The sequence below is a fragment of the Erpetoichthys calabaricus genome, chromosome 6, assembly GCF_900747795.2.
Source record: "Erpetoichthys calabaricus chromosome 6, fErpCal1.3, whole genome shotgun sequence".
NCBI lineage: Eukaryota > Metazoa > Chordata > Cladistia > Polypteriformes > Polypteridae > Erpetoichthys > Erpetoichthys calabaricus.
In genome coordinates, this window is record NC_041399.2 from 86,641,331 (window position 1) to 86,666,850 (window position 25,520).

The 25,520-nt window shown below is 39.8% G+C and overlaps 1 protein-coding gene across 4 annotated transcripts in view; it reads left to right on the top strand.

The window, feature by feature from the left end:
- The window catches only part of basp1 (brain abundant, membrane attached signal protein 1), a 172,501-nt gene that overhangs the window by 85,532 nt on the left and 61,449 nt on the right, over positions 1 to 25,520 (top strand). The window contains exon 1 of one of the 4 annotated variants that reach the window (XM_028803812.2): positions 23,882 to 24,079. The exons of the other annotated variants lie outside the window; for them this stretch is intronic. The gene's annotated coding sequence lies outside the window, so the exon portion shown is untranslated. Of the gene's footprint in view, positions 1 to 23,881; positions 24,080 to 25,520 lie in introns of those variants that run through there. 4 annotated transcript variants of the gene reach the window in all.

A 25,520-nucleotide genomic window follows, 5' to 3' on the forward strand; every position in this document is an offset into this window, starting at 1 on the left:
AAACTGTGACAAAACTCGCCCTTACGATTTAATTCGACTCTCTTTGCTAGAAGTTAAGTAGCTTTGTTGATTTCACCTCGATTCCCTGTGCATGCATGAACAGCGAAGAGCAAACAAGCTCTAAAATGGCATCGACATCTGGTGAGAGACTAAAGCTAATGTGCAAATTAAAACACTCCTTGAATGTTTTACGTATTATCGCTGAATCAGACTCTGACTTGTCGGACTTGGAATTTGATGCAAGTGATCTGGAGATGGAGATCAAAAGCAAAATTGAGGTACCAGCATTGGCTGATCAGTCCCCAGATGATCGTGGTGCTGAACACGTTCATGTAGCTGATACGCCTACAGCAGCGTTCACCTGGGAGGACCACCACTTATGATGACAAGAGGTATAAACCATATTGCCACTGCTGCCCACCTACTGCGTGAAGACAGCCAGGCAGCTGGCCCACCGCGCATTCCTTCTGGCCATCGAGGAGCCCCTGCGCAGCCACTTCCACCAGAAATGGCGAACATGCGCCAACAACAGCCACAGCACGTAGCAACAGACGTTTTATGTTGTTTTATGTGTGAACCATTGCTTTGTGTGCTTGGAAAAAATATTCAGCCCACAAAGAGTTAAGCTGTTACCATGTCCAGAGTTGGTTCCTACCTTGTACTAAATCCTTCTAGTTAAAACTTTGGACCTCAGACCCAGCGGCTGTTGCTTCAGATCCTACTACTGACATTGTGCAATTATGAAAAAGTCACTTCAACTGCCTTTGCTCAAATTGGAAAAAACACAAAAACAAATGTAACAAATTGTATATCAAATGTTCTAAGTCATCTTGAATAAAGGCTTAATCGATAAATGTAAATTCTTGCCGTCCCACAGCCATAGTGACCAGGTTGTAATAGATTGACCTGGTTTAATGAAATGATGGATTACTTCAAGGTTAGTTCATTTTAACTTGTCAAAAATTTATATTTCTTATTTTATTACCAACCTAGGTGTGTCATCAGCTTATGACCATGTTCGGTCCCAACAGATCGCAAGTCAATCTGGACATAAGATGGACCGGTATACAGTGAACCCTCATTTATCACGGTTAATCCGTTCCAGACTCAACCGTGATAAATGAATTTTCGCGAAGTAGGATTCTTTATTTATAAATCGAATATTTTCGCAGTTAGAGTATAGAAAACCTGTTTACGACCTTCTAAATATGTTTTTTAACATTATTAGAGCCCTCTAGACATGAAATAACATCCTTTAGTCACCATTACACTCGTATTACCCAATATATTAGACAAAATAAGAGAAAATAAGACATATTAGACGTTACAAATATCATATTATTATTATTGTACTGTACATTTAATTACACACACACACACAGTTCTTACACACAACCACTAACCTATGAAGGCAGGACCTCAGTAGGAGAGTCTTCAGGTGGTGCAGTATCTTCAGCAGGTGCGTCGTTGTCTTCTTCTGCTGAAGGAGTACTAGGAGTAGGCAGTGAGTGTCTGGGTGCGTGGCTGAAGAACATCTTGATAGGCAGTTGCTGGCGCTGTCTTTTCATATGTGTGAGGAGGCTTTTGCAGGGTATTGCCATCTTTGATCATAACCAAGAGTTTCACCTTCTCCTGGATGGTATGCATCTTCCTCCGGCGCTTAGTTTCATTGTCAGAAGGCTTAGAAAAAGCAGCACATTTAGGAGCCATCGTGGGGCTTAGATAAAAGTTCTCAGAAAGCGCATGCGTAGTGACGTAAGCGTGTATGAGAAAAAATCGCGATAGAGTGAAGCCGCAAAAGTTGAAGCGTGATATAGCGAGGGATCACTGTACTGTATGTATTCAAACCTGATCCTATGTATAGTACTTAAGTCCCTTAAGTCATATTGTTTGTTTTACTGTATATCCATTTTTATCATATTCTTAGCACACTGTGAAGATGTTCTATCATTTTTTTTTGTTAATTATTTTTTGTATTATTATTTTGTTTCGTTATTACTTTTGCTCACATGGGTGCTGAACCTTTAACAGCTTCACGGGTTCTTTCTTTGTCTGTGTCATGTTTCGTCATCAGTGTGATCCTCTCCAAGTGTTCATTGTGTTAACTCTGAGAGGAGGAATTGTATTGGCAGAGTTTGAGCACTCATATATTTTTTCCATTTTAACATTTCAGCCTGTTAATAATAAACATTTACAGATAAAGGAGTTCAATGGGGTCTCATTACCTCTTCAAGGAGGTTCGCACGAAGCGGCACATCATGAGTCACAATGCAGGAGCTTTGGCTGTTAACCGGATTCAAAGCCAAAGTGTAGTAGCACAGCGCGTGTGCGATATCTTAAAGTCACATGCAATTGTATTCGCTTTCTTTCCTCCCTCATTCTGCTTGTTCACCTTAATTTTTGTGTCGAGATCAATTGCCTTTTTTTCCAGTAATTGTGAGACAAATGTAACTAAACTGAGATTGAGATAAATGAGTCAAGGCAAACAGAGCTGGGGCCTCATGTATAAACGGTGCGTACGCACAGAAATGTTGCGTACGAACCTTTCCACGCTCAAATCGCGATGTATAAAACCTAAACTTGGCGTAAAGCCACGCACATTTCCACGGTAACTCATACCTTGGCGTACGCAATTTTTCCCCTCGGTTTTGCAGACTGGCGGCACCCAGCATCAAAGCAGTGCTACTGTTCCTGTGTGACCACCCTTTCTTTCTCAGATCCACATCCACGGCGGCGGCTTTATCAAATACACTGAAATTAACCGCATATCGTTCATAAATTTAATGCATCTGATTGTAATTAACCTGTAACAATATAATGGTCCACAGAATGGTCAAACTACTGTTCCCGTGTGCTCATCCTTTCTTTCTTAGCTCCACATTCCTGACGCGGCTTTATAAATACACTGAAATTAACTGCATATTGTTTATTAGTGTAATGCATCTGATTGTAATTAACCTGTAGCAATATAATGGGCCAGGGAATAGCCATAGTATTCCAAATACCATAACTGCTTTAGCGTTTTTACGTTTACTGCATCTTGTTCTTCTTTTTGCTGTTCCCGTTAAGGGTTGCCACTGCGGATCATCTTTTTCCATATTACTCTCACTGCACCACTCGGAGTATTTATATCACTGTATCTGAGTGTGAATCACAGCAGCAGATGATCGGAAAGAGAATTATCGGTATACAGTTTCAAGTACATACTGTACCTCAACCACGGCAAAAAGCGTCAAAGCCTTTCCTGTACGGACCTCGCGTTTCAGAAACAGTTTCATCCCAATAACTCTAAACGCACTCAATCAGTCCATCAAGTGATCCTTGTAGAACTGTTTGTACTTATAAGTACAATCACCTCACTGTAAACTTGCACTACAGTTATAATATTGCACAACCTGCGCTACTTTATAAAGCGCGTATGATGACAATATCATTTTTAAGATGAAATGCAGCAAAATATGTTGCTTATAGTATACAGGTAAAACTTTAACTTCATTTAAATAATCTGTATTGTTAATAATTAAACATGTGAGGACACGGTGCCGCAGCGTATAGTTCAAGGATAGCTCCTGCCTTGCGCTGTATTCTTGCTGGTGCTGACGCGACACTGGAAGGATAGACGAATAGAATAATTAAACATGTACTACGAAGATATTTCAATGTTCCTTAAAAGTTTTGAAGAATCGGCGTTCTAAGCTTACATATGGCTTAACGTCTATTACAGAGCTGATTGTGTGGCGATTGGAGAAAGAAAAGTATGGACAAGAATTGGAGGTTAGTACGTTTGAAAGAGACAGTACTTCTGTAATAAATTATTTCATCGAAGGTCGCACATGGCACCGCAAGCCTCTTGCGTGAGATATGAACAATCACTGCGCCACCGTGTTCCCATGTTTAATAACACGCTTTCATTCCTATCATCATGAAAATGATATCACGTATACATCTCAGTATTTTAATTATTCAGAGGGCTGTAATATCTCGAATGTAATGCATTCTGTGTCCTGTCGGAGAAAGAGAAAGAACGGAAGCACGTAGTGATTCACACACATAGAGCACATAGAAGATCAAATACAGAACAAAGACTTTAACATGCTACTTGAGAAACTAGTAAAATAAACGATTTTAAGATGAAGTTTATGATGCTCTACTTTAATGGCAAAATAAACTACGTGATTAAAGTGGAAATTTCGAGATTAAAGTTGACATTTCGTGCTTTTTTCCCACTGTGTGCCTATGTTTTTTGTTTGTACACTAATAAGCTTTCATATGACACTCAGACGGTGGGCTACGACTCGCCTTTTCACAGCGACTTTGATATGTGATTTCTTTTTTATTTCGGGCACTGTGCGACTTTGTGAATTTGATCTTTCGAGTTTTTCCGACACTCTGTCACTCGATCAACTTTCTTTTGTTGATTATACCACTGTTTAAACCAACAAATAGTACGTTTTTCCTTTGCCTCCACTTGGTATTCGCTGAAATTCTTATATTTTCCCCTGTGCTTTTCCCATTGTCTTTTCACAGAAGGCTATTTATATTGATTTGCATATTCAAAGAGGCGTAATTCTGGGAGGAGTTGGGGCGGGACAGAAGGCGCGTGCACGTGCGTTACTTTTCACGCAAATCGGGATTTATGTAGTGGAAGAACGTGAAAGTATGCGTGCGCACAGATTCTTGCATCTGGATTTTTCTGTGCGTACGCACAATCCCGCTTTTGTGCTTACGCCATGTTATAGTGTGAGTTCTACGCACGGCGTTATACATGAGGCCCCTGGAGTGCTGAAAACTGTCGTTTTAGTAGCGGTCGTAAGTCAAATGGTCAGAAGACACATAGGTTGTAAGCCGATGACTACCTGCATTTAGTTTCCTCGATTTCTTTTTTATTGGAACGAAATTTCAATTGTTCTAGTTCTAATTGTCATGTGAAGTATCATATACGTAACTTCTTTTTCTGGCTGGCTCACAGCTCCAGAGGCCTAAGTTCAGATCACAAGCCGGTCGTTTTTTTCTGTGTGGAGTTTACACATTCTCCCCTTGTTCACTTTGATGTTTCTTGGGCATGTTATCTCTAAACTAACCTCACATGAGCAAGTGTGGCGGCTCTGGGTGTGGTAGACTGGCTCCTTGTCCAAGTCGCCTCCTGCCTTGTGACTAATGTGACCCTAAAGTGGATTTAGTGGGTTTGATAATAGATGGATTTTTTGCACTTCCGTTTAAGCTCTCGAGATCATTAATGAGGAAAGGGAGAAACTGTAGCAGGTGCATTTGTGTCTTGAAGGGCAAAAGAAATGCATGGCCGCTTCACTACAGAGCTACAATTTTGGCAGTTGTATCTACGGGTGGCTTAACTGTTGATAAGTTGCCAAATGAGTTACTATCAGCTACATACAGATTTTATGTTCAGATAGAATCGTACAGAAGCATCGGAAAGTGCAGCTAAGATGTGGAATATCTACAACTGGCATTACAGCACTGAATAAAACAAAACGAAAAAGTGGCTCATTTTTTTCTTTGCTGTTATGTTTCCTCAGTCCTTCATTACAAAAATAAAAGCCTTGTTTTCAAGAGGTCCAGACTCGCTGCTGTTGCAAAAGAAGCATGTATTTAAATTTCATTTTCAGTGTTTTATCAACCAGAAAGAGGATGTGGCTTCATTGTAAAGGAAACCATGAGTGTGTGAGTGTGTGAGTGTGTGTGTGCGTGTGCGTGCGTGTGTGTGTGTGTGTGTGAGTGGAAGAGCGAGCAAATGAGGTTGAAATTTACAGTGCATTTTGCTGAAACATGTAAGGAATTTGTCGATGGTGCATATCCATTATCAACAACAAAAGGGAGAAGATACTCCCCACCCCTCCGCTTTTTTGCACAATAAAAGTCAGTGAGCCTAAGGATATTCAGTATCCATTCACTACATTCAGTTGTGCGGGATAAAGCAAGTAAGAGTGATCCCTCTATTAATTTATGAGTAATTTTGGATTATAATAATTAGAAAAGAATTCAGTCAGTATATAAGGTGGGTTGGTCTCGCTCTAGTAGTGGCTGCCTATGGGTAGGACACTGCACCAATTCCTGCTAAAGTGGGTTTTCTTTGTATTTCCGGGGGTTTCTATCACGGTCTCTGGTTTCCTCCCACAGGCCACCATGCTGAGTGTGAATCAGTGTGGCACACCTTGTGATGACTTGCCCTGCCATGCCAGTCCAGGACTGATTCCTGCTTTGCACCCAGTGCTACCTGCTAAAAGCTGCATCTCACCTCAAACTTATAACTGAAAATGCAGTTTGCTAAAATGGAGTGGTGGATGATTTATTGTGTTCGAGTGTGGCTGGTAGCAAAAGTGATTTTCTACGTTGTACCCAGAGCTACCATCCTGACTCAAAACTGAAGGTTTTAAAAATGGATGGGTGGATTTCTTTCCAGATTTTCCAGTATTTTCAGCTGAAGCTCATTCCACTTGACATTGAGCTATTTTTAAACACTGTAGAAAATCAAATTAGGTCTGGTTAGCACTATTGGTAAAAGATTTTGAAAGTGTCTTTCCTTTTTTTGTTTTTTGATCATGTATTTGGCAGAATATCTAAGTGTGAATTTGAAACTAAGCAGAAATAGTATTTTTGTTAAAGGGGCGACAGCTGTATGAATCAATGTCTGTCCTTTAATCTGAAGGTTGAGGCTAAGGAGTGAAGCTCTCTGTTCACTAAAAGCTATGAAAGGACCGCTTGATCAAAGGTAACTTGGGGCAAGTCTTGGAGCAAATGAGAATTCTGGTGTCCGAGCACAAACTGACCCATCACAGTTACAATGTGGGCTCTGGGTTCAGTAATAAAAAGAGCACACAGAGTACAAATGTGTGAAATGAGATGTTCGATGCCTTTCATCATCATGGTCGTGGTGCGTGACACTAATGTAAACACATTTCTAAAGCTTCAACCATGCGTTTCAGGTGTGTTGAAGGATTTTGCTTATTACACGTGGGGAGTATTGGTCTTTCTGGTGTCTTGTAGTGAAATCCATCAGGTAGCAGTGGATCCTTCTTGAATGTGGCCAGACCTAATGTTTCCCCCTCAAGTGAAGGTGCCACATTATTTGGGTGTGGATTCAGTGCTGTGAAGTATACTGGCTGGTCTCTGCTTCTACCCATTCAGTAGGACACTTGGACATGAAACAAAGGTTATGCTTGCCATGTGTCATACTGAGGAAATAATCTGGAACCATATTAGAGACGTCTTCTGCATCTTCTTATTTAGGGGCAATCGACTTCTGGGTGCTTTCAGTAAGACCAGACGTGTCAAGATCAGTTTCAAATAGTCCGCCACAGTGGTTGTGCATTTTTGCTTTAACCAAAGGCTGATTCTTCCTATTCACTGAATTCTCATTTGATTAATTTGTGTAGCCTCTTGATATAATATGCATCATCATGAGACGTTTCGTTGTTTTAAGTGTAGCAATGAGAAATCAGAAATTGTCAGGATTCAGACCTTATTATAGTTGGAATATCTTGTACAATTTATACAAATGTAGCTTTTGATTTTTCTGCATTACTTATTTGTGGCGATATTACGGAGATGTGACAATGTCAACATTTTGTACTCTTGTTTGCACCACCATTTTCTGTGTATAGGCAGAGCCCATTGCCAGACTAATGACTCATGTCCCCATGTGGGTATTTAAGATGGTGTTATGGTAAACATGGTATTCTAGTTTCCGGATTTTTCTAAAAAAAAAAAACCCAACTTGAAATTTAGTCTTACTGTTTAGTTTTGAATTGCTGGCTTTTCATAACCTCGATTTCGACTAATGATTTCATGGGTTTTAACAATTAGTGTTTTCATTACCTCTTGGTATTCTGACCTTTAGACTGTCCCCTGACTATATCTTTGTTATGTCCCAAAAAAACAAAATAATTCTTTCATTTAGGTGTACCTGTTGCAGTAACCATGTGGACATGGAAGAGAAAAGGAAACCGTATAATATCAAGCCTTGGAGGTGTGAGACAGGAGTGCTACCTACCGAATCATAAACCTAATAGAAACACAGGGAGACCCTGGGGTTACCGCAGTAGCATAGTGGAATGGCCTCTTACAGTACAAGCACGGCAGACGTAAAATGCAAAGCAGTGTGGAGGCACCTCATGGGGATGCAGTTTTCACTTTGCTAACCATCCTCTTACATTTACTGAGCCACAGAAAAAGAAAAACATCCTTCCTCCAATCCAGCTTTTCTGTTATAGATTTGCAAGAAGTTGGAATCTTTCCCAGTAGCAGCCTTGGATGAACAGGCAATTCATTACAGTGTACACTCCAGCACCTGTCCACTCTCACTTATTCTGGGCAATTTTATGAGCAAGTGGAGATATTTTGCATGCGAGAGGCCTACTTGTGTTTGGAGCTAAGAGAGTGTTACAGGTGTTTTCCCACTAGTAAGGTTTATCCAGATATGATTGTGTACGGTTGTTGACTGCATTCATTTTTTGCATCCATGTACAGGGCAGTGGTATTCATAAGGGGTGGATGTAATGGTGATGAATTTATGTGAATTTAGGTAGTATAAAAGTGAATGAATCTAGTTTGGAAAGCAGTGTGCATGTAGAAATTCATGAAAGGAGACAAATGACTTTTTGAAGAATGGAGTGGAGTGGGACAGATTAGAGTAACTTCTGTGCATGTTCTCTAAGCCGGGAAAGAAAGTCTGCTAAGAAATTGTGTTGTTGGGGGGGAAGCTTTAGACAGGCGCTAGTTCCTAAAATCAGGAAAATACAGTTTGGGAAATGAATGCATGTGAGGGCAGATGACAAAGAAAGAAGGTATGAAACAAAGTAAGAGTGGAATGAGCCAAAAGGCAATCAAAGCATCAAGCCAAATGAATCGCAAATGAAGAAAAACAGTTTTGTTTGTATTTATTCCAGTACAAGGATGGAGTGAATTTTCAGACACCAAGTTTTATACCCACCTAGTTCTGACATGACACTTCATGCAATGTGAGTCTAACAGACAACAATTTCAACAGTCCAAATTAAATGGAAAATTCGATAGATAGTAACAGCAGCTCACTGTATAAGAAGCTGACTGCTCTCAGTTGCTCTGTCTAAAGCAGAAGAGCATTTCCAGGGTGAAGCAATTCAAATCCGATTTTTTGCTTTAACGTGACACAGATCTGATGTGTTTCACGGCTATGCACTCAAATCAGATTTGAATCCTTTTCATATGTGGTCCTAGATTGGATATGTATCCAATTCGTGGCCATGCACCATGAAAGATAACAGTCAGATTAGATTTCATGACTATACGCATGGGCTATGCTCTACTGCCATCAGCACAGCCAAACAGCAGTGGAGGATACATACCATGGCTGGCTCCTTTCTAGTACACACACATCTCTTGGTGCTACTAATTGCTGGAAAAAAATCAAAAGCGAGCCGTTTTGCTTTTTTTCACCTTCTCAATGTACTGTAATCATGTACAGGTGACGAACAGTTCGCTGTGTTACAGAGCAAAATGCGATGCATACACTAGCTACTAGCACATTCATTTTCTCAGTTTTAACACCATGAGTCGTCAAACAAATATAAAGTTTTGTGTTGTTGGTGACACAGATTGTACACAAACATATCAACATGTGCATATGTGCCATTTTGGAGGACATATGTTCACATTAATTAGATACAGGTCACTTGTACTTATAAATGTGAACCATCAAGACAGGCAAATCTGATCTGAGCAAAAAAAATCGGAACTGAGCATTGAGGCTTGTAATGGGAACGCAGCGTAAATGGGATGGGCATCTCTGAAGGTGGCCTGTACTGTCACAGCAATAGAAAACCAGTCTCTCGCTGTCCACAATGCTTGGCATGACAGTGGAAACATGTTTTTTTGCATGTGATTCAAAATTTTTTAAGTTTTGTTCTTTGACAAGTTCTGTAGATTTATAATAATAGTCAGTGAAATATATTGTTTAATTAGAATATAATGAAGCAGCAACTCAGATAAATTTTGAAGTATTCAATTCAACAAACATGCAATTCCAAATTTTACATGTGATTCCAAATTGTAAAGTTTTATTCTTTGAGAAGTTTTGTAGATTTATAATAATAGTCAGTAGAATATATTCTGTTTAATGTTGTCTGTTTTTACCTGCATTATTATCAATCTTTAATTTAATATTGTTTTTTATATCAGTATGCTGCTGCTGGAGTATGTGAATTTCCCCTTGGGATTAATAAAGTATCTATCTATCTATCTATCTATCTATCTATCTATCTATCTATCTATCTATCTATCTATCTATCTATCTATCTATCTATCTAATTAGAATATAATGAAGCAGCAGGTCATATAAATTTTGAAGTATTAAATTCAACAAACGTGATTCCAAATTGTAAAGTTTTATTCTTTGACAAGTTCTGTTGAGTTTTAATAGTAGTAAGTAGAATATATTCTGTTTAATTAGAATACAATGAAGAAGCAGCTCATATAATCTTTGAAGTATTCAATTCAACAAACATTCATCCATCCATCCATCCATCCATTTTCCAACCCGCTGAATCCGAACACAGGGTCACGGGGGTCTGCTGGAGCCAATCCCAGCCAACACAGGGCACAAGGCAGGAACCAATCCCAGGCAGGGTGCCAACCTACCGCATGACACACACACAAACACACCAAGCACACACTAGGGCCAATTTAGAATCACCAATCCACCTAACCTGCATGTCTTTGGACTGTGGGAGGAAACCGGAGTGCCTGGAGGAAACCCACACAGACACGGGGAGAACATGCAAACTCCACGCAGGGTGGACCCGGGAAGCGAACCCGGGTCTCCTAACTGCGAGGCAGCAGCGCTACCACTGCGCCACCGTGCCACCCTTGATTCCAAATTGTAAAGTTTTATTCTTTGAGAAGTTCTGTAGATTTATAATAATAGTCAGTAGAGTATATTCTGTTTAATTAGAATATAATGACGCAGCAGCTCATATAAGTATTAAATTCAAACAAATATGCTGTAAGAATCATATTTTGCAGCAAAATGAAAACTAATGAGATTCTTTCTAATCATTTTAATCGTTGATGGTCTGTAAGTTTTGACTTGGTAACGGAATAAATGTAAGCATAAGCAGTGCAATCATTTTTTAAACATTTAAATCAAAGGATCCCATGATTTTGGAATATTAATGAAAACTGCACCATCCTCTTGAATTATTCATAGCTGTGACATCCCAGAGTGTGTATATTCCACTTGAATAGCTTTAGCGCTCTTTGTACAAGATAAACATGCTTGTTGTGTAAGTTTTTAAAAAAAAATGCATGTGTGCATTGTTGGATGTTTTAATTGCTGCATTCATCAGTAATTGCAGCCTTAGGTTTATTGTCAGCTGTGGGGCTTGAAAGCTGACTTTACAGATAATATCCTCTGAGTAGAGTAGAGTTGCAGAGGCTTATACTTTGTTATTAAAATTTACTATTTCCTTGGCTTTGAATAATAAGGGCTGTTAGTTCTGGTCTTTATGCTTTGCTTTGTACTTGTTTGCTTTTTATTTTCTGGGTCATTGATGTCTGTTTAAAGCCTGAAAATATGTTGCATAACATAAAGATCTAGGAAACGTTGCCATTGTAAGTTAAATTGTGCATCGGAACTATTTCATACTATGAATGGAACTGTGGCTCTGTGCCGTGACCCTTAAGAATTTTACAGAATAGAGTAATTTCAGATTATAATGCTGATGTATGTAATACATTCCTCATTCCTGTTTTCTTCTTTTTAAATTTTGAAAAACAAAAAAATGATTAACTAAAAAAAAATTTTTTAAATGGTGATATTCTTCTTAGCAGGGGTAGGTGGCTGTGTGTCTGTGCCTGCCTGTGTGAGGGTCTGCTCCCTGCCCCCATAGTTTTGATTGCCAGTTCATTAGGCACTGGAAGCTCAGCTAGATAATCTTGTATTGTTCCATCTGTTTAGTCGATGAAATCCTAGCTGATCTGTCATCCCACAATGCTCATCTCAAAATCTTACATAGCTAGCCTGATTCAATTTATTTGTCATACCATAAGCAATATGTTTAAGTGTAAGTTAATTTTTTTCCAATTGTTTTGCATAGTATATCATTGTCTCTGCCCCACACTGTATACATGTGCTTATTATCTGTGAATAGCATTTGCTAATTACATTATCAGTGAGGTTTAACAAGAAAAAAATAAGTCATGCACATACTGTGTTTTGAAACGATTTCATGTGTAAAGTCCCAAAGGCCTGCTTACCAGAGGGAGGGAGTTTCCCAAATATTGAAATAGTAACAGAAAACTAAGGCCCAACTCCTAGCAGAGCTTTGACTTTAACATGCAAGTCAACGGATTGGGAAGGCGACTTTTATTTGTCAGGTTAATGGGTTAGGAGCTCCAATAAAAATAGCATAATGTGATTTGGTTAATCTATCTATGCTCCAACTATTCTATTAATAGCATCTATTATGGAGGGGGGATCTGTAAAGCACATAAGATTGACTTAATAAAGAGAAAATGGCTTTAGGAAGACATAAAAGATGGCAGTTGTCTTGTATTCCACTGACTCGGTACTTTCTTTTTTTTTAATTCTTACATCTTTATGAATGATGAGAAAGACATTTGGATGTCCTTGATCACTACTAACTAGCCTAAGATTTGGTTGCTGCTCAGGCAGATGTACAAAATATTAGCATGTGGTTACTGTATGAGAAGACCCTTTTCTTACAGGGGCCTGAATATTTTTGCAGCCACTGACCCTGAGTGTTGAGCTGAAGTGCCGGACTAAGGAGGAAGTGCTAAGAAGTGCCTCGTGATCAGACTTGACTTTGCACGCCCATCCTAGATCCTGCTTGCCTTTACACTGCAGTGAAAGCAGGTGTATGAGTTTGCTTCTTTATTTTATTTCTGAGCAGATGGTTAAAGCAAAGGTTAAATGCTTTAATAACCATAGTATTAGTGTTTTTCAACCAGTGTGCCACAGCATAGTGGTGCACCGTGAGAGTTATCCTGGTGTGCTAGTGTAACGCACTTAGGTCTGAACCTGAGAGGGATGAGATCCACATGTGGTTGAGACATGCCTGAGGAGGACAGGTCTACCTGGAGAAACTGGCATAAAGACACCTCCATGAATGCTATGGTGCAGACACAGCACTTAAGATGCGTCTCCAGGCTGCTGAAGTCCATCTACCCTGGGTGTGTGGTCGCCAGCAAGCCTTATAGCGCTGGTGGAGAGTTGGCATACTAGTTAACCTCTGGGGCAGAGAGGGCAAAGCAGCTTGAAAAGCCACCAAAGTGCTCACTAAATGCAGGGTCTGCAAACGCTCATCTGGGATCTGCTTTTTTACTGGCTCCTCCAGTACTCCCGCCCCTTTGGGCAGTGGAGCACATGTATGAGATGTAATGTATATGCGTTTGTGGTTAGTAAGATGGTGGCAAGCCTTGAGATGATTTTTGGTTGCAAAAAATGTGCCACTACAGAAAAAAGGGTTGGGAAACACTGTTATAGTGTGGTACACAAATATAAAGAGACAATTGCAAATACTGTTATTTTATCATTTTCACATTGTTTTACTAGTAAAAATTGAAAATCATTTAATAGCTACAGAAAATATTGATCTGTGGTTTATAATTGATTTTTATGGTTGACTGACGGGGCTCATTTCTGAAAATAAATGAAGCTGAAGGTGGAATCCTTCAGGGATCAATGTCCTCTACTGTGTGAATTTATATAAATGAACTTGATAAAAATATAAGGAATGAGTCTGGTGAAGTTTTTAGGTAACACTAAAGTAGGTAGAAATGTAGACGCCGTAAGACAGATAGACCTGGGCAAACTTCAAACTTGGACAGATAACTATGGTAGGTGATTTTGAATGTACCAAAAAACATTTTCTAATGTGCTTATTCCTCTTTATAGCTGGAGAGCCAGATCTGGCCCCGGTGAAATTGAACCCAAGGGGGGGAAATCTTGACACTCACACATAATACACCAGTTTAATGTCACGTTACTTCTAATCATGGAGTATGTCAGACTTGACGACTGTAGTTGCCGATCTCTTTGCCAGCTCATGTCAGTTTAAATGACTGAAAATCGCTGGCTATGTCACATTTATCAACCAAGTGCTGATCTTCCAGCATGATTGTGTGCTCCCCTTTTCATGACTGCCAATAATGTGCTGCCTGAAGGAGCCCACACAATAAAACGTTAACATTGTAACAGACAGCCAGCAGCTTAACCCGGCCAGGACACCCTGGATATTGAAGGATGGGGGAAAGCAGCTTTTTAGGACACTGTCTACCCCAAGATGTTAGAGGGCAGCTTCCCTGCTTTACAGCGGTACCCCAGATTCCCACAGGGCACCACGGGACTTGGGGTTCTTTATCTCAGCCCTGTTGGGTGCCGCCGGGGGGTGCTGTGGACGAACTGGGAGACATAAATTATCTGCCTGACCCAGAAGTACTTGTGGCTGGAAGAGCCGAAGCACTTCTGGATTGGACAATATATAAAAGACCGCTGTGAACCCAGGCAGCGAGCCTGAGTCGAGAGGAGGTGGACAACGCTTGTTGAGAGGTGTGGAGGAGAGAAGAAAAGGAAAGAGAAAAGAAAGAATAATTGTGGCCGATGGCCTGTTTACTTGTGGCTGTGGTGCTAGAAAGCACTGTGAAGAGTTTAAAAAGAAATAAATACACTCTTGGTGCTTTTACCCTATGTCCTCAGTGTTTGTTGGGTATGAGTAGCAACAGTGCCCTCCAGCGTCCACAACAGCTACGGCAAGTTCCTGCCCTTACTTTCATGTGTCCAGGCTGTCAGGTACATAAAGTATGAGACCTCAGACAGTGTGATCCAAAACACCTTCTTCATTGCTACATTATATGAACTGCACTTCCAGATGAGCATTCAATGGCTGTCAGCTCTCATGCTCACCAAACTCACTCCTACGAGTAAAAAGAAAGTCAAACCTGTTTGATTTTATCAGAGGGAATCATAGAATAGATGAAGTGAATCATTGGGTATGTCACATTATGTGATTGACTTCACGGGACTGAGCCACCTACTACCTCTGACTTGTTAAGATAATGAAAATGAATCTAAAAATTTCTGGGAAATTCATTCAGTGTGTCATAAACTAATATTAGAGTGACAAGTTAATCTGACATGAATGTTTTTGTAATTTGGGAGGAAAACTGGATTACCTGGGGAGAATGCAAAGACTCCTGACAGACAGTATGTAGTCTGAGGTGTGAAGCCATTCGCCGGGAGCTGTGGGACCACAACTTTAACCAATGTGCATTAGGTTTATTATAAATTAACATAAAGTATTACACATATGAGGGCGGCACGGTGGCGTAGTGGGTAGCGCTGCTGCTTCGCAGTTGGGAGCTCTGGGGACCTGGGTTCGCTTCCCGGGTCCTCCCTGCGTGGAGTTTGCATGTTCTCCCCGTGTCTGCGTGGGTTTCCTCCGGGCGCTCCGGTTTCCTCCCACAGTCCAAAGACATGCAGGTTAGGTGGATTGGCGATTCTAAATTGGCCCTAGTGTGTGCTTGGTGTGTGGGTGTGTTTGTGTGTGTCCTGTGGTGGGTTGGCACCCTGCCCAGGATTGTTTCCTGCCTTGTGCCCTGTGTTGGCTGGGATTGGCTCCAGCAGGCCCCGTGACCCTGTGTTCGGATTCAGCGGGTTGGAAAATGGATGGATGGATGGATGGATGGATTACACATATGAAGTAAACATTATGGACATGATTACATGAAGTTTCAAAAGAATTACCTAGAAGTACTTGAGGACTCCCAAGTGGAGATTCATTGCTGTCTACTACAAAAGAGTGTAGTAAAGATTCAAAGGGCTAAAGGGATATTGGACTATGTATGTAAGTACAAATTAACGGATGTTGCACTTAGGCACTGGGGCCACATCTAAAATATTATGTGCCGTTTTCCAAGTCTCTGTATAGCTGATCTTTACTTTTGTCTCTCTTATGTTTCTCTTATTAATCTTTGCCTACAGACTGGCCCATTACTAATTTTTTTTGGACCCCAAGCAGTATATTTGTTTTGGGTCTCCCCATCCCAACTCAGCAATCTAGTTGGGGGCCCATCACTGACAGAGGCTGTTTAACTGGCTTATGTCTAGAAATGACTACAGATCTGAGTATGCCATGAACACACTTTCAAGATGATAGCTGCATGTGGCTGTTTTAAATCGTCTGACTGTGTACACAACAGCTTTCATTGGATGTGTGGTGGCCCTGAAGTTCAATTCAAAATGAACATGCAGGCAAACAAAGACAGTATTAATCATAAAAAATACTAATAAGGAAATAACAATCCTAAGCAAATTTGTGGTGGTGTAGTAAAACATTCCATGTTTGAGCTAGCCTTTCCACTGTTTTTTGTATCCTCTTGTTATTTTCTATTAATTAAATGAGTGGGCAAATAAGAATTTCGTTTAATGTGATACACTGAGCAGATAAACCTAAATCGGATACGTATAAAACAGAGTGTTACATTTTCGTAAATAATTAAACTACCATTTTGACCATTGTATTCATACAAGCTGTATAAGCCCGTGCTGTAAAAAGCCTGGGGTCCTAGCAACAATTGAAATCGTTAGAAAAAAAATTGAAATGTAGAGATGTCAGGTAATTGAAAGGAACTACGCTGGGCATCTCACTCATAGGACATGCTCACTTGGTAATTAGCAGCGGGAGGAAAGTAAAAGGAATACCGTTTTGCCGATGTTAGCGGCTAAGCGATTTTGTCTTTCTTGTGAGGTTTCGTTTTGCTGACGTGTTGGCCTCGCTTGTGTTATTAGCAGCTATGCGAGTTTTCTGTTTACTCGGAGGCGGAGCCCTTACCCCGACTCAACCTCTCATTTCCAGGCCATGACCGACACACATGCACTTCCCTGCGCAGACATTTATATATAAGATTATTTATTTATACTTATTAATGAATTTATTATTAATAATTATTATAATAAATTTTTATTATTTATAAGATTATTTTAATCTAGAAGCTTTTCTTTTCTAATTTTGATTTTTTTTAACCTACAAGTTGTCTGACCTGTTGCCAGTCTTTGAAAGAATACAAGCTCAATGTAATGTAAAAGAAAAATGCTTCAATCATAGTTTAGGTGAGAGAATGTTGAGCTATTTTATCAAAAATAATAAAAAGAGCTGCTGGGGGATTCATATACTATGAATATGTGAAACCCATTTTGTTAATGTCACAGGATGCTTTTTATAGTACAGCCCAAGTTGATCTATGACATGTTCTGCATGTACATCCCTCAGACAAAATGGCAATATTACACTTTGATCAATTGAATTACAAAATATGTCCCTTATCAGTTAAAGGTGAGTTTGTTTACAAGATTATGGGGTGTGTCATACAGAAGGTATGTTAAATAACCTGATCAATAAAACCTGATAACATCTAGGCTTGCCCAAGCAGCTTGGTCAAGGAACTAGAAAGAGTTATAAAATGTAACCAGGCATGTGTCACAGACTGTGGACAGGCTGCCGACCTCATGTTTGACTTTTTCACAATAGTTTGTTAAAAAAGTTGTGGGACCACAAGAAACCCCATGCAATAATTGTTGTGGTTGTGTGGCTGTTTGTACTGTAGTGCCAGGCCAAATGACATGTAGTATCTTCTTCAGGGTTTTATCACAAAAGATGTTTAGTCGTTACTGGGACTGGACAAAAGTTGGGGCCTGAATGTTGTTATGACTCCTTTGATTGGCTAATATCTTCTTGACTATAGGTGGAAATGCCATGACGTCAGGCTGCTGTGTAGTACTCAGTTCTTTCAACTCTGTACCCTTTGTTATATTAACATATTGTTATGCATATAATTTTCTGCATTTTATATTTTTTCCATATTCATGGTTTCATGATTAACTTGTTGTAAATTGGCAACATTTATTTTGACTCAACGTATTGTTTAATTTGTCATTTGCTTTACGGTGTGGAGGTGTCACATGACCAAATGTCATGCAGATGAGGTCACGATTGCAACAATTATTGTGATCACCATTTTGTCTTGGATTTTTTTTTAGTTCTCCTTGACCTAAAAAATATTTTTTCACCTTCTTATATCAAGAAATCTCATGGTCACATTTAATTTAGTTGTGGTTGTGTTCTTCTGTGATGCCATTTTGTTTTCTTTATGGATGCCACCATTTTAAGGAGCATTTCAGGAGGGTTTCAATGTGGTTGCTTGGCAAAGTCAACCAGAAGTGTATGGTGCATAACATTTCTGGATCGAGAGTTTAACCGTTGTGTGTGGCACATCCTGGTTGTCCTTGATTAGATTTAACCCAAACCAGCTTTGCATTCATTCTTTGCTGTATTTCAGTTCCTAGTTTCAAATGTTTATGCTCTTACTTTTGACTGCTCTTATGAAATGGAGTTTCATAAAAGGCAAAATAGGTGAGGTCTCCAAAAACAGCTAGGACGAAGGTCAGAAATCTAATGGGTCTGCCTAGAAGATGCTCACCAGTGGCTTCAGTTAGAGTAAGCACCAAAAATGGGAAGCTGTCAAAACAACACTAAAAATCTCAAAATCTACAAGGAAAGCACCACGAGGAGGAGGGTAACCGTCAACCTCCGGCTTGTGCACAAAAAAGGGCAGTAAAGAATCTTTATAAATCAAAGATTGATAGTTAATCCTTGATTTTTTGTCAGGGTATGGTTGCTAGAAAACTGTGTGAATGTCAAAGAGCAAATGTTAATACACTGAGAAATAGGGGATTAGATTCCTGTGATCATAAAAAGTTGTGATTTTTTGCTAGATTGCTCAAAATGCACTTTTCTGCATAGAAGTCTTTATAACAAAACATTATTTCTAATAATATACACTTTGCATAGTACAGTAGCCATGAAATAACCCATAAAATGTAGTGCACAAAATAAAATTGGTAGCAGGCCAAACAGTTTTTCTCACTAGTCATTCCCTAGAATTCTATGACCTTCTGTGTAAATATCCCAATAAAAAAAAATTTAGTTGCTCCTGTCAGAAGAGATCGACTGGCTGGCTGAGACTGACGTTGTCTTGACACCACCCTTGACATTCTGTCTTTCATGGCTGGTGTATACCGTTGCAGATCATGAAGAACACAATGGCTTGAAATAATCCATCTGTGATGCCTTGTGTGCCACTAGAGATACTGAAGGGCCTCAGAGTGCAGAAAAATCGAAGAGGCGAGCTGATGTTTAAATTCGATGATGGGATTGGCAGCCTCAAGGCCTCTAGCAGTTGCTGACATTCTGGCATGAAGTTTATCCAACTCCTTAATTTTCTCACCAAGTCAGATCACTGACTTTGCACACTTGAACTTAGAGTCTGAACGACTTGCACTATCCTTTGGGGACATAAAACTTGATTTGTTTTTACCAACAATGAAAATATGAACTTTACTCTACAATGGTAGTGTAGCTGTGTTTATACAAAATTACCAAAGTTCTGCAGCTTTTTGTTTTAGTTTGCTTCATAGGATACTGGCAAAAGTGTGACATGTGTCGAAACAATTCCACAGACCAAATCATATCTTCGTTTTAAAATTTTTAGTAAAAGTTCAAAGCAAAACGGTTCACACAAAAAACAGAGAAAAGATTGGTATTGCAAAATAAAGATAATTTCTTGTTTAAAGGAAATTCTGTTTCATTTCTCAAGTTTGGTCATACAGTCGAACCACTTCTAAACGGTCAGAAAACTGTATGCCAATGTATGCCATTTGCAAACTGCAGATGTGTCTAACTATCCATGCTAGCAATGAGACTATTTCTAACTGACTTGACTAACAATCTGTATTACAGGAAAAGTCAAGAAGGTTCTATTTCTCGTTAACTTATAAGAGGCAAAAGGCTATAAAATAATCGATAGCTATGTGGAAATTACATTCAATTCAAATTAAGCAAACACTTATTTGAATTTAACTTTAAGCTTTAATTTCCTAAGATTGGCTCTGACAGGTAGGGTAAAACAATTCACCATACTAAACCTTGTTTTTTTTTTAAAGGTCCAGTTATTAAATCTACCTAACTCTAATGTCTATAGAAATGTGAAAATTTGAGTTCAGTCTCTCTTCTTAAAACATTTTGAGTTTGCAACTTTGTTTAGAGTCCTCCAACCTCCCACAAGTTGTCCATAAAAGGGAGGGTGCAGAACAGACATGTTAGTGGAGCTGCCAAGTGAATTTAAGCTGACTGTTTTTTTTTTTTGGAGAAGTGGCTTTTTTGAGAAGCAAGTTTTGTTATCCCGGCTTTTTAAAGTTTGTGCAATCGGTCTTTGTAGCTTTGTCTCTGATGACATGAAGTGAATGATCAATTAGCACCGATACTCTCATAGAGAGAACCTTAAGCTCAGATTCATCTACTCTTCTTGTTCTGTCCACACTTCATTTTTCTTGTAAGATTTAGTAATGCGGGTGGCATGGTGGCGCAGTGGTAGCACTGCTGCCTCTCAGTTAGGAGACCCGGGTTCGCTTCCCGGGTCCTCCCTGTGTGGTGCTCCGGTTTCCTCCCACAGTCCAAAGACATGCAGGTTAGGTGGATTGGCGATTCTAAATTGGCCTTGGTGTGTGCTTGGTGTTTATGTGTGTCCTGCGGTGGGTTGACACCCTGCCTGGGATTGGTTCCTGTGTTGGCAGGAATTGGCTCCAACAGACCCCCGTGACCCTGTGTTCAGATTCAGTGGGTTGGAAAATGGAAAGATGGATTTAGTAATGCTGCTTTTCTTCCTCTCCTTTCCTTTCTCTTCTGACCTCTTTAACTTGGTGGGTGAATTGAAATTAAAATTCTCAGTAGTGTTGTGATAGGTTACTTAAGAACATAGACCTTACAATGAACCATTTTAACATTTGAGCATCTTCACTAAAAAAATCACACTAAACGTCTGCCTCCTCACTGAATTCTAATGTACTGGTTATTGCCAATAAAAATTTAGATCAAAGCTAAAAGAAGAAAAATTCAATGGAAATTTTCAGTAACACATGCATTGCGTACCGGTTGTCCAGCTCATCTTTGGTCCCACTGACTTATTATAACCTCATCAGTGTTCAAATCCTACATAAAAGTGACCTCAGTTTTTCATTTTGATGTTACACCATCATGTGCAGCTCCATATCTATGTTAAATAAGTCCTCCCAACTTTTCTGTGCTAACAAAGTGAGATTTGCTACGGTAGTGAGTTTTAGGTGGATTCCAGACTGGGACCTTCTGGAGAATGCAGAGACACAAGGTAGAAAATGGTCTGAAATGAGGATGGCTGAAGGTAAAGATGTCTAAAAGCTCAAAAACTTAAATCTAGATACAGAGGTTTAGTATATAGTATGGCTAAACAAAAATGTGAAAAAATCCCGGAGTGAGGATCATAAAGTAAAGAATGAATGAAAGTCAGCAGCATTTTTAAGTAGTGAAGGAAATGATCTCCAACACGTCTCTGATGACTACTTTGCTCTAAAGCAAAGACAAGGGGTGGGCTATGGAGAACAAACAGATGTGCCAAGGTCAAATATGTGATCAGACAGAAGAAATGATGATAACTTAAGGTGACCACTGGACTTGCCTTCCTCCTCCTCCTGCAGCACCATGTGATGACACTTCCAGAAGAATAGAGATTTAAGTGAAAAAGACATTATGATGTACACTTGCATTGTTCACACAGATGTGTCCTGGTTTATTTAGAACTGGTCAAACTATTTAGGGATCTGTAAATGGAAAACATTCAATGATTGTGAACTATTGGAAGTAAGTAATTTTCAAAAGGACAGGGTGTTATGCCCTTTTGAGGAGAAGATGCTTAATGCTAACATAGTCCTGTGAACCACAGGCATCTCATTGTAAAATTAATCTGTTGCAAGTACAGTGGAACCTCGGTTCACAAACGTCTCGGTACACGTACCACGTACTCGGTTTACGACCAAAAAGTTCGCCAAACTTTTGCCTCGGTTCACGACCAAACACTCGGTATACGAACAAGCCAGGTTTCCTTTTGGTTTGTTGATGTTCATTCTCTCCCTGTGCATTTCCTGTGCAGCCAGCGAGAGAGCGCGCGCGCGCGCACACGCACACACACACACACACACACACAGAGAGGCAGTGCAAGAGACAGAGGGCTGTACACACACACACACACACACACACACACAGAGAGAGGCAGCGCAAGAGACAGAGGGCTGTACACACACACACACACAGGAACACGCGCGAGAGAGGCGTATGCGCACACACACAGGAGCGCTCTAGACAGACACACTGAGCTGCAAAGCTGATCGCACTCCCAGAGAATACAGACGCCCCTGGGAAAACCCCTAAGAAACATGGACAGACTACCTTCACATTCCTCCTTTCCCTTCTTGCCGGCTCTGTCGCGTAATATGCCTCTCGTGCGGTGCTCCGCCTTCTTAAAAAGCCTGCACGGGCTTCTTTCAGTTTGTTAAATTGGTTGCTTGCTTCTCCTTCTTTCTCTCTCAGACAATCTGTGCTCCTGGCGGAGCTGTCATCTCTGACTTGTCATGGAGCACGTTTAAACTATTGAAAAGAGACAAATGTTTGTTTGCAGTGCTTTGAATAAAGTTCCTTTTTTTCTACAACCTCCTGTGTCTCTGTGCAAATCTGTGACCCAAGCGTGACAATACACACAGGCGCTCCAGGCTCGCAAAAGAGAGACGCACGCACACACAGGCGGGGGAGAGAGAGAGGCCCGCGCTAGAGAGACACACACAAGTGCTCCAGGCTCGCAAAAGAGAGACGCACGCGCACACACACACACACACACACACACAGGCTGGGGGGGGGGGTGTAGGAGAGAGACGCGCGCACACACACAGGAGCGATTGAGGGACGCATAAGTTAGAGAAGGCTTGTTTTTGTTTTCAGTTATGTTTCCGGTGATCGGTTCGTAGCCTGCATTGTTGCAGTGTTACTTTTCTTGGTGGTTTATTAAATTACGGATTTTTCAAATGTTCCTTTTTTCCCCTGTGCTTAAAACTCTTAAAAAAAGTGTTTTTAGCGAGAGCGGTTCCTAGCACTATAGCGTGAACTATTGCAGTGTTAGTTTTCTCTGTTGTTAAAGGTTTTCTCAGTGTTATTCAATGTTTTTACATTTAGTTTACCATTACGCTGTGCATTCTATGGTATAATTAACTATATTTGTGCTTAAAAACTGAAAAAATGTATATATTTACATACAGTTTCTACGGTCTGGAACGGATTAATTGTATTTACATACAATCCTATGGGAGAAATTGCTTCGGTTCACGACCAACTCGGTTTACGACCAGAGTTGTGGAACGAATTATGGTCGTGAACCGAGGTTCCACTGTATTCTCAATTTCCATCGGTTTCAATCTAACCTAAGCAGACTTGCTGAGGAATGCTATCCCAAGGAAGTGTATTTTTTTAAGGAATTTTGTCCAATACATTTATTATAAAGATTTTGAAATTGGTGGAAATTCAGTGTCAGTGTCTTTAATAGTTTAATCTGAGGTTTTTTATTTAGGAAAACACCTATTCCACTCACTCTGATAAAAACAGTATATTTTTTAGCTCACGGTTAATTTTAGGGGTTTTTTTACATTCATTTATCAGCAGCTGAAAGGGAAGCATTCTACATTTTTTCTTTTTTTGGTTATCTAAATTGCTTGCCTTGGCTCAGCAGAAGTGTCAAGTAGTAATCAGTCTGCATGGTGACTCATTAACCTCTGCATACTATTAGAAGTGATCCATTGCACAAGCAGCCATTATTTTGTGATGTATGGTGAGGTCAGTATACGTTGCCAAGAAACTGCATGACTAAAGATAAACGAACTTCCTCTTCTCTATTGCCTTACACTTTGTTACACCACCAATTTGCTCCACTCTGACTGCAAACTTCTCCGTCTGCTCCTCATTTGGCATTTGAGTTCAGATACAAAGGAGCATAGAGTCAGTGCACGGGAAAAATCCAGAAGCTGGGCTTTATCATTTCAAAACGGGATGCTACCTCATTCCTCAGTCTGAGGAACTTGCCACACTGTGATTTTAATGTAAACCGACGTGCTCTTCCGAGATCTTTTGATTGCTTGTCGAGGTTTCCTTTCCCCAAGGTAAGTGATCAAATATACTGTAACTTTCTCAGAGATGACTCCTCTTTTTTAATTAGCTTTAGAAATTTAATTAAAATTGTTTGAAGGTCTCAATTCTCAAGAAATGTAACTGATTTGTGTGACAGGCTACGAATGAAGTACTGTTTTGAGAGTATTTGATTTAGAAATTGTTCAGAGCTTTGTTCATTTTTTTTTTTTTATACTTGGTTTCGAATGATCCTTTGAAACCAACAATAAAAAAAGTGAAAAAAGAGAAAAAATATTTTGTTCATTTCTAAAGACTTTCTCTTTTAATGACATTATAAATGAATATATTACCACTTGCAGGCATTAACTTGATTCTTACTGGCTAATTTTACTTCTCTTTCCTCCACCACATTGAAATCCTATTAATCCAGACACAATTTTATTTTTAATAGCAAAGTCTTCTTTGATAAAAGGGACAAAAACCATAAATTCTATAATTTTATTTAAATGGTGTTTACTTATATGTGTTCCCTAGCTTGAAAAATGTAGCTTCTAATGGCATGGTATATATATATATATATATATATATATATATAGGAGTGAGGGGACCTATAACTGCCGGTGTGTATGTACTGTATGTTACATATGTAATGCATGTGTAATCAGTATATATAATACACACATATGTGTGTGTGTGTATGTGTGTTTCTGAGTTTATTACCAAATCAGGCAAGAGTACATATTGTTATAAAGCACAGACAACATGATGTGAACGCTACATAGCAGGCATACTGAAATCAGACTGATTTGTGATTAAAAGAGTAATTAGCACCATCCAAGTGAGTTGTGGTAGCACTGACATGTTACTGTGACTCTGTAGCCTTTTTCTTTTGATTACAGTCTTACTTTTGTATTTCAGTTCCTGATAAACTAGGGTGTTGTACCGTGTTAGTCATTATGAATGTAGTGAGAAGTCAAGCAAAATGACACCTTTTATTAGCTAACTGAAAAGATTACAGTATGCAAGCTTTCGAGGCAACTCAGGCCACTTCTTCAGGCAAGATGTCACCGAAAGCTTGCATATTGTAATCTTTTTAGTTAGCCAATAAAAGGTGTCTTTTTGCTTGACTTCTCACTAAGTTCCCGATAAAATAATACAAGTCAGTCATTGTCCAGTCCTCTATATCCTAACATAGGGTCACCTGGAGTCAATCCCAGCCAGCATAGGGCACATGGCAGGAACAAATCCCAGGCAGGGTGCCAGCCCACTGCAGGCCACACACACACACACCAAGCCCACATTAGGAACAATTTAGGATCGCCATTGCACCTCACCTGCATATCTTTGGACTGTGGGAGGAAACCGGAGTACACGCACGGAGACACGGGAAGAACATGCAAACTCCACGCAGGGAGGACCCAGGAAACGAACCCGGGTCTCCTTACTGTGAGGCAGCAGTGCTACCACTGCACC